Here is an 11,364-nt window from a genome sequence, read left to right on the forward strand (position 1 = left end):
TCTCTTTGATACCTCCACACCAGTTACCCTACGATCACTTGTTTCATTGTCTTTAGTGTGTGAATGCATGTGGATGTGTGCCAGCCTAATTTGCAGATAAGGTATCCACCACTTTGCATATCAATTTCTTGTGTAAACGGGCAGTAAAACGGTTGTAGCATGTAAATGCCCCTGCTCTCGGATCAAAGAAATCCTCTTTGATGCATCACACATTTTTAATTAATCCATCCATCGTACAGTTTCTACACCAAATGACATTTCTGGGAAATAAAACAATCAAGTCAAATACATCTTTCAGTATAAACTGACCTAAATGCAACCAGTGGAAGAGTGCATGTTGTCCGTCCTCTCCGTAATTGTCTTAGGGTCTCTGCAAGCACTTTGTTCGCCCAGATAAGCCGTGCTTTGTTGGTACAGAGAGCTGACATAGCACTCTTTTTGTTCGATGGGCCACATTTACTCTGCTCTCTCACTGTACTGGCAGACCAACGACAACAACAACACTGTGTGCCAGCGACGACACTGTTATGTTCAGATACAGGAAGGCAAGATTGTGCAGGAGCCTTGTAATAACATGTCGATGTTGTTTATTGTTGACTGTAGGGTCCTAATATATGTAGTTAAAGTGTGTTGATGGAAATTACCTAAATAATGTGTCTATTTTACATAGGCCTACACATAGAGCTGACTGACTGACTGTTCATGAATGTGTCACCAGTTGCACTAAAAGAGGAACAATGAACTCAAAGTGATGAATATGGCGTGCCAAAGGAAATAGATTATAGATCTGCTCAAAAAAAAAAAAAGAGCAATCATCATATGTGTTCATTTAACAGTAACATGCATGATATGATCTTAACTTGGACAGCTCGTCTCCACTATGATGCAACATTGATCTGATGCAACACAGAGGCAAGAGGGAAAACCTCCGGCCCTCAAAATGACGAAACCCACGTTAGTCATCACAACATGCATCTTTCTTCATGACATGTCACTTACTCTTTCTCTTGTGAGTGTCAAACTCAGATATTCTACAACAAGAGTGTTTATAAGACTTGATATTAACCTTTTCTTGACTTCTCCCACTCAGGTTTTTGAAGTCTACTTCATCTACTGCCTACCAGTCGTGTGTCCTACTGCCCTCTGGTGTTTGAAACAGCAAGTTACTCACAATGACAACGCCCCTTTTGAATTGACCTGTTTGTTTTTACCAAAAAAAGGTATTTTATACATTAAAATTGCGATTCTCGGGTTCTATTCACAAATAAACAAATCATCCACAAACAGAAGAAAACTAAAACTTTTCTGAAATTAATTTTTCTGAGTCATTTTTCAAGTTAGTTGTTGAACTCACATTGGAACTGGTGAGATTGAGAAAGTCTTGCATGAGCAACTGCTTATTTCTGCCTCCTTGTGGTGAATTGAAGAATACCTTCTCCGCATACAACAAGTTCAAATCCAATGTATAAAATCTGTTATCACAGATCCCAGATCTGCATGTATTGTTACAGTTGGGCCAAAACACTTCTGCTGTTAAATTGAAATGAGGTTCTAAATGAAAGGTGAGGCGCCTCCGATCACATACGCAGTAATTTCACCAACATTCTTGATGGCTCAAAGCTAAGAGCATAGCTGACCAAAACACACCTTCAGTAGCTAAGACAAGACATTTTACAACAACCAGAGCCGAGAGGATACAACTGAATTTTATGGCCTGAAACTACCAGCTTCAGCAGTATTACAGAGATATGTATTTCAGAATTTAGTGCTGCTGTGACTGTTCTCTTGAAACAGCCCATAGCAGAAGTTCAGATAGGTGGCATCAGCAAACAATATGAGAGTTGATCGACACAAGGAGCTGTGACTTCAAACTGACTTCAGTGGTGTTTGGATTTTACATAAATGTTAACCAAATCTTAGCTTTCCATAAAAGTCTTTATGGAAGTTCAGTTTAGTTCAGATTTTCATCACTTTACATAGTCTTGGTTTTAGTAAACACTCAGGATTAAATCAAGGAATGATCATCTTGGAGGAAAACATCATTAGTTGTTATTCATTAAAAGTTAAACACATTTTTTTTTTAAACTCGGCTGATGTGCTTTATCATTATTGTGTAGGCATGGGTTGATCCGATTTAACTGAAAAAGAAATTGGGGTTCATGTCGGACCTTGTCATTCATAGTAAAAAAAAAAACAACAACGACCTACTGGCCCAAACTATCTGCATAATAGGTGCATCTTATTGGTTATTGGTTATTGGGATATAGAAGAAAGAAAGACATTTCTTTGTGCAGCACAAAGCTGTTCTCACTGATAGAGCATCATTGCCGCAGACAAAATAATCTCACCACAAGGAATTAGCACCCTGACTCTCCCCAACTCCAAACTCCATCAGCAGGAAAGCAGCAGCAGAGGAAGATCATGTAATATGATCAAAAGCTCTAGAACATCCTCTGAATAGACATATTAGTAATGAGATTATTTTGTCAAATGCTGTTTCCGAAATAGATAGATAGACAGACTTTATTAATCCCAAATTGGGAAATTACTCTACAGCAGCAAGTTTACAAGGACATACACACATACTAGAACAAGGATGAACTTCCAATCATAACTATTGCTGGACATATGAATAAAAACAAGTATTGCAGTACTTCAGAGTTTTGGCCTAAATCTGAGTTGAAAATCTAGTGAACTATGTTTTTCAATACAGTGAAGCAGTAATTCAATGATCTGGTGCTTCATACAAAGATCTGATTCTCAAGGGAAAGTGAATTTGTGTCCACCGGCTAAGTTTGAACTGAAGCCCCTTTGATGTCTCCTTCAACTGGATCCTATGCTGTGTGTGTGTGTGTGTGTGTGTGTGTGTGTGTGAGAGAGAGTCTATGAGCATGTGTGTGTGTGTGTGTATGTGTGTGCGCGCTCGTGCGTGTGCAACCATTACCTCAAAATCAGCAGAAAACCAAATAGGTCTCTCAGACATCTAAGAGACCCATCAGGGAAGATGATCAGTTTTCAACCAATGGTAAACCACATTTCTCTCCCCGACCAGTTCTCCATTCATCCCTCACTCCAACCCCCATCCTTACATCTCTACTGCCATCCAACCACTGGGTGGCACATGTGGCAAAGTGTTGTACTATGTCAGCATGTCCTCTCACGCAAACCAAAGATCCCTTCTTTGAGACCAGCATGAGTGATGTGCAGACCAGCTTTTCATTTGGGGATTTGGTGCTCTGATGCATTGTTTTCCTCCTCAGAGTGACGATCTGTGCCTGCAGTCAGAAGCAATTAGGGAGCAATCGAACGGGACGCTGGCGAATATGTTGAACCATCAGAGAGAGTGATGGGGGGGTGAGTGAGGAGAGATGGTGTTAGTGTTACAAAGACTGAAAAGACAGAACAATAAGTGAGTGGGAAGCAGGGAGAGAAAGTTTGGTAACTGCATTTTTTTGGCAGCCTCAAGTGGCAGCAAGAGAGAAAACCTAATTTGTTTAATTGCCTATAAATCCCCAAAAAAACCTAATTTGTTTAATTGCCTATAAATCCCCAAAAAACTATTCGTCTTACTGGTATTTATTTTGAGAAACAACTTTTTGTGTTTGGCAGTTTTGACAGCTCTTGGCAAGAAAGCGTATTCCCCCAAAATGTCAAACTATTGCTTTTTTCTTCTCGTGCATCCATATTTTCTGCCAGCGACCACAGAAACCGTAATTTATGTTCATGATACAAATTGATGTTCAGATAAAAATCTGAGATTGTAAAGTGGATGAAGTTACCAAACAGGCTCGCTGTTGTCTATGTACGCACACGCACGCACACACACACACACACACACACACACACACACACACACACACACACACACACACACACACACACACACACACACACACACACACACACTGTCCTGAGGGGTCGTCATCTCTATCTTCTGTTTCCAGTCTTGTTTCCTCATGCACTTTCCCGTCATTTCGCCAAAGGCAAAAACCCTACTCACTCTCTTTGATCATTGGTGAGGACATCAGCCACTAACCTGTTTTTTTCTTCTCTTTCTTTTTGGTATGTTGTTTTTTTTTTTTTTTTTTTTTTACATTTCTCTATACGTAGAATAGACGTTTTCATCTCCTGTTAGGTGTAAGGGATTTCTTTTTTCACTAATGGAAGCAAACTGAGCCTCCACAGTTTTGTTTTTTTGTCTTGTTGCTGTGTGTGTGCATGTGAGTGTGAGCACAGATTCCATCCATCCATCCATCCAGGCCTTTGAGAACATGTTCACGCCTGTGTGAGTGTATCAACATCATATCCCCCCCTATCCTACTCCCTTCTCAGAACAGATTATGAGCGTTGGAGATGACTGAAATGACTTTGAATTCTCCAAAGCCCCTAACCCCTGGGAACATACCTGTTCTTGCAAGCCTCAAACGTTCAGGTGCCTCATTTCAAAAGACTCCTCTCTTTCTCTCCATCGCTACTTTCCTCTCTCATTTTCACCTCCCCCCCCCCCCTTACGGCTGCAACTTTAGCCCTCGACTGAACTAGAGGCCTATTGAAATACCTCCCCCTGGTCTAGTCTGCACTTCAAAGTCGACTTTCACCCTCGAGCCAGATCCGAAGGGGCGGTCTAACCAGGAAAGGGCCCATCCCCTGAATAGTTAGGACTTCAAAGTCTGTAACATTTAGTTATGAGCTGTTTTAAAAACACTTATTTTTTTAAAATAGCAGATTGATGCTATGATTTGTCCAATGTAAAGTTGATACTTTAATTAGCCTCTAATTGTCTGACCAAAACTTTGGTCAGATAAGATTAATAAAAAAAATTAAAAAAATTCAGTTTAATTTACTTTGCAGATACAGAAAAAAGAAAAGAAAATGCTTTGGGTCATTACATGAATTGAAACTGGAGGAGTATGTCGTGATCTTATGCTGCATTCATGCCACCTGGGAATAACAGGCACCGCCCCCGTGGTTACGTTGTTTTTCCGACGTTCACATGGTCGGGATGCATGTTCTTCTTCTTCTGTTATTTTGGCCTTTGGCATAACAACTTGTTGCATGACTGCCACCAACGGTTGGCCGTAGCCTAGAGCATCAGGTGTGTGAAAACATGGAGGCCACAATAACAGAAGATTCTTTGCTGTTTTCTTATACGAGCATAGAAACAGCACATCTACAGGTGTTTGTGTTATCTGCATGACAACGAACGGGAAAGGACACGGATAAGGTGTTTTTTTATACATGGGCCTCTTTATGAATAATTTAAAACATATTATGTCTGTGTAGGTTTCTTGGCACAATAAAAAAGGCATTTGTCCACAATAAACAGTTTATTATCATTGAAATATGTTCAGTGAACCAAAGTCGCCTAGCTACATCAAATGGTCAGTTGTCAACAACGCGTCACCAACTGGGAAACTCTGTTAGCAAAATCCAGCCCGAGTTTCCCATCTCTGATTCCCACAGGAAGTGACATGAATGATGACGTTTCCACTCGGAAAAATGTTTTTCCGATGTCTATTAACGCAGCAATAGACTGTCTAAAATAGGTTGTCAATGCATGATGGTAATACAAACATAGATATAGGCCTATATTTATGGATACAAACATCAGCAAAGTTTTGTTATGTTCCTGCTAGACTATATGAAGGTTTGATTTTAGAGTTCTGGTGTATAGCCTACATCCACACTACTTTGTTTACATTTTGCGTCTGATAACGCATACTGACTATTTGCATACACTGGGCATGCGCATGCCGGTGTAAACAGGAAGCAGATTGTCTAATGCTACTTTGTGGTTGAAAATCATGGATGTTTAAGTTGAAAATACAGAAAAATGGTGAAAAACAAGACTTTGTTTGTATGTTATTTGCTTAGACCAACGGGAGCGTGGCTATGTTCCCACAGCCCTATGTTCCCACGTTTCTAAGAATTCTTTCAAAATTAGGCCCTATGTTCCCACATTTCTAAGAATTGTTTTTCACTGAAAATTAGGCCCTATGTTCCCACAGCCCTATGTTCCCACATTTCTAAGATTTTTTTCAAAATTAGGCCCTATGTTCTCACAGTTCCCACATTTCCAAGATTTATTTCTCCAAAATTAGGTCCTATGTTCCCACATTTCCTTTTTCATAAATTTGTATCAGATTTTATCCCCCTAATCCTATCCCTACAAATACAAATAGGGCTTCAATTGAAGGGAAATGTAGGAACACAATACCTAATTTTGAAAATTCTTAGAAATGTGGGAACATAGGGCTGTGGGACCATTGGGCTGTGGGAACATAGGGCTGACCCCAGACCAACAACGATGTGGAACTGTTACTAAAGGGTATGTAAGCCTACCTAACCTGACATTAACCGATTAATGTTAGACTGATGGTCGTCATTTCCAAAGGTCTCCATTTCTGCCCATCCAGACTACAACTTTGCTACAACGCAACCCCAGAGTTTTCAAACTTACATCAACAGGATACAGCAATATCTAGCTAAAGTTTGCGAACGTTAGCTTACATTAGCCACCATAAACTACCAATAATTGCAGGTTGAGTATGGCTGTAGCAGCAAAACGTGTTAATGTATTAAAATGAGTGTTTATAGTTTAACTTTTTATTTGTATGATTATGCCTTTCAAAAGTTACAAAGTCTTCACATCACGCTCTTTTCGCCCAAATGTCCGTCACCTTACGCTTTCTTTGTGATGGGATTTTAAACTCCAGGCCATTTATGAGGATTATGGTTAACCGCTCCTCAGATCTCTGCAGGGTGAATCCAGACAGGTAGCTAGACTATCTGTCCAATCAGAATTTTTTCGGTTGCACGATTAAAACAACTTTTGAACGTACACATGTTCCACCAAAACAAGTTCCTCCCCGAGGCTCTTTTGCAGAGGCACTGTGGCTCTGTCGGGCGCTTAGTGCCGCCAAAGACGATTGTGATTGGTTTAAAGAAATGCCAATTAAACCAGAGCATGTTTTTCTCCCATCCCGGAATGGTGTGTGGACTAGCCAGTCTGGCAAAGCTAGACTACGTTTTTGCTGAAAACAGCTGCCTGCTTCTGTCTAAAAACAACCTATGAGAGCGGTGAAAGGGAACCAAAAGAAGTAAAATTGTCGGGCAGCTAAACAATGAGTTGAAGCTCACTCTTAAACTCTTTAAGGTGAGGAGAGCTGCAGATCATCCTGAGTCTACATTTCACACTGAAAATTGATCCATTGTTATTAGAAAAATATTGATTATTGCCGCTTTAACTTCACATATCCGTGAAAGCTCATGTGTTTGGGAAGGCACTTTGGGAAATAATGTTTTTTAGGACTGTCCACCATCCCTCCCACAGTGCTGGTATGTTTTCCTTTTCATGAGAGTTTCCCACTGGGGTTAGTGCAGTGACATCATTGCAAACATGCAACATACTCTGAGCCGGCTGGAGTCAATAGTCATCACTGTTCTGTGTCATCATGGGGAAAGCATCTCCCATAATCTGGGGGCTGTGGGGCCCCCTAATTGCTTTATGTAATAATATGCTGCGGTGATGCACTCTTCTGGGAGCCACAAATGTAAATCCTCCCCCTCCTCATCATCTTCTTTCTTCATTAAAACATAATGTCAGCACCATGCCAACAAAGGGACAATTCACAGAGGCTGGGAGCCCGGTTGGTACGCATAGTGCTGCACTGATGGACTGATCAAACACATTCAAATGTTCCCTTTGGGTATTATTAGTAACCCGTGGTCTTGTGTTTATTTCATATTTATTCATTTATCCAGGCAAGTCAATTAAGGACAGATTGTTATTCATAATGACAGGCTGGAAGGGGGGTTTGCAGAAACAATAAATATCATCGCAGTTATACAATAATGATGTATATAAATCTGTAAAAGAGTGAAGTAGCTCAGGGGTAAGCTGGCCAACACAGGAGGGCTTGGACACAGTAAATGAACCAACAGATAAGGTTGCAGAACAAGGGCACAATTAAACCAAAATGTATTCATTTCGATCTGTGGCTGAAAATTAAGCAAACATCCACCAACATAAATAACACTTAGTTGTAATTTTGAACAAGTATTTACATATGCCTGTATCCCCCTTGAAACAGCCAGTACTCATTAGTATCTGCTTGATACTGCCACATATGAGATTCATTTTCTTAATTAATGTAATCATTTTGGTTTGACTCACAGTCCATAACAATAACTAACAAAAAAAAAAAAAAAAAAAAACTAAGAAAAGTAGCAAATTCTCACAATTAAGAAGCTGGAACCATAAAGAATGTTTGGCATATAGACATATAGATGTTTTTTTTATTATTAATTAATTAATTTATTTTTTGAAATGGATCTTCGGGGGATTTAATTCCCTGCATCACAAAGGAGACCAGACAAGAGGTGTGTGTGTTTCTGACTATTCATTTAGACAAATTGACGATAGTTGTTTTTTTTTTATGATTAACTAATAGCTTTTTACACTATTCGTCTCAGCTCTTGCCAGGTTTACACGAAAGAGTCAGAGGAGAAGAGTATTTAACTGAAAGAGATGAAAAGAAAACACAACAGAGGGGCTGTGCACCTTTTTAATATGACATATACATACATATCGTAAATTAGCCAATTAATCTTTACTTTATACGAGTTCAACTAGAAGAAAAAAAACTCCACCGACATCCAGAGCTGGCCATCGTCTCTCAAAGTCATTCTCATCCTCAGCACTCTCTCAGCCTATATAAGTAAACAGCTGATTCTTCTCAGGGTGTCCTGAGTTTAGACACTGGTGTAGAGAGACTGGAGCGTCAGGAGAGAATCCACAGCTGCTGTCAAATGAAAACCACTAATGGAGGGGGGGGGATAATTTGTCAGGAAGGAAGGGAGAAAATGATGCATATTCTTGAAATCATGATGTCTTTTTTAACAACTTGTAAAAGGCCAAATGGTCACCAAACAGTCCCTGTACTCTCCTGAAACTATCTATAAAGCAAACCATGTGAACACTTAACTCAAAAAAAGTTCAAGGAAACTACAAAAGTGACGTTACAGCTTGCAGCAACCAGCAGAGGGCAGACTTGTAATAAAAGAGGACTAAGACCCTCTGCGAGTAATTTGATTAGTATGACTTGTTGCCCTAATGTATTTTGTTGTCCATTAGCAAGCTGATCAAGTACATCTAATTTGATGTCATCATTAAGCTTGCAGGCATTGTGCCTTTAAAGCCCCATTGTTTGTGTTTTTATTCATTCAGTCACAATGTGTGTGTGTGTGTGTGTGTGTGTGTGTGTGTTGCTTTCAAATCGGAATGGTGATTTGAAAGAATGCGATTAGCTAATTGTGAAGACCGCAATTAGTTGATTAATTGGACTATTCAGTTGACTGTTTGGCATAACATTTGTTTTTTTTTCATAAGATACATGCTGTAATAATGTTACGTATCACAGATTGTTTAAAGAAGTATTTTCACTGGATTTTTTTTTATTTTGTATTACTTTATTTAACATGATCGTAGAAGGTGTACTATGTAGCTTAAAAAAATGACAAATCATAATCGCAATATCTGACAGAAAAATCACAATTAGATTTCTTCCCCCCAAATCATTCAGCCCTAGTGTGTGTGTGTGTGTGTGTGTGTGTGTGTGTGTGTGTGTGTGTGTGTGTGTGTGTGTGTGTGTGTGTGTGTGTCACAAGATAGATATGGGACATGTGGTGTGGATCAGGATTTATAAAACAGTGCTGTCCAGTGCGATCTGTAAATTATTGTCATGCTGGAGGCGCTGAAGAACTTCTTAAGTTTTGGCTTTGGATTGTTTTCCGCCCTGCTTTTTCTTCTTCTTGTTCTTTTGAGTCCGAACACATGTTGACCATCACGCTTTCTTCCAGAGGCGGCTGCATTCTTGACCTAAAAAGTGCTCACAGTTGGTTTTCATAATCACACTGCCACACAGCTGACAGCAAGATGAGACCCTGTTTTCTTGGCTGTTTTGGACATCCATCACTGTGCAGAGCTCACCTTTCATTTGAGTGTTTTCTTTGCATTTTTCTTTTGTAATATCTTGAAAAATAATCCACTTTCAGATTAAATTGAGACCTTTAAGTCATGTAACCTGCAGACAGAACAATGCGTGTACAGTATCGTCATCACTTGCATGGTACTATGAGCTCTTTTCAGTTCAGTTGCACAAAGATTCAAATCATCGTCTATTGAAGAAATGAAAAGATACCATGTGTGTATCTATTCTTTCAGTGTCTATTCACATTGCGCTTATTTGCACATAATGAACAGACATAATGACACATAATGAACAGTGTGACACACTGAAAGAAAAGGCACCAGGCAGAAGATGTTCCTCAGAAACTGGTCAGCATGGAAATTTCACAATAGACTCTTTATGCTGAAGAGGGGCTGATTGGGAAATAATTGTCTTCTTCTGCAGTAACTAACAGCAACAGTTTGTTTAAAAGAGAAATGCAGGATGTGCCGTCCTATTTAATAGAGTAGATAATGAAACTGATGTTTATCTATGAATCATTGATGAATCATGAAGTTGCTTGCTATTAGAGCTTTTACACCCAGCCACTAATTTGACTTTCTGCAGATGGAATGTATGTCAAATTACATTTAAACATTTAGAGGTTTGTAAAACGCCTGAAATAATCTTTGATAAGACTGTCAGACCGGTCTTGATGTTGATGGCGATGACTTTGAAGATCCAAGGAAAAATGTAATTGGAGATCCATCAGACTGGTGTACAATTATATGGGCAAGTGGATTGCATTTAATGTGCAATACAACAGCTCAGGAGGACTACATAGCATATTGGAAGAGAAATGAAGATCAAAAAGTTTAGAAAGAGTGTATATAAAGAGAGAGTACAAAAATGCCCTTTTACAACAGCCAATCACGCATAATAATCATAAAACGATTAACATAATGATCTGAGGTACATTAGAAATACTCATAAATAACTCAAATCTTAACTACAAACTGAACTAAAACTGCAAAAACTAGGACTAAATCTCTATTATTACTATATTCTATACATGGTTAGTAAAGTCTTGTGTATATTGTGTAAGCTACTGTATTGATATGGCAAGGTGCTTCATTACGTGTGTGTTTAAAATAACTGTACCATAAATCTATAATGCACAATATGCATGCAGCAGGGGCACTGTAAGAAATATTGTATAAATTGATCCCCCATTGGAAAACTTTTAATAAAGTTCCTAATTCCTACATAACAAAACAAATAACAAAAAAAGAAGAAGCTTTATTCAGGTAATCCGAACTCAAACAAACTGTTAACTATAATGTGATCTGTAAGTGAGTAAATATGAATCAGAAAAATTAGCCCGGTTAAATCATGAAGAGGGTAGTGTTTATTT

The sequence above is a fragment of the Perca flavescens genome, chromosome 5 (assembly GCF_004354835.1).
Source record: "Perca flavescens isolate YP-PL-M2 chromosome 5, PFLA_1.0, whole genome shotgun sequence".
Classification (NCBI taxonomy): domain Eukaryota; kingdom Metazoa; phylum Chordata; class Actinopteri; order Perciformes; family Percidae; genus Perca; species Perca flavescens.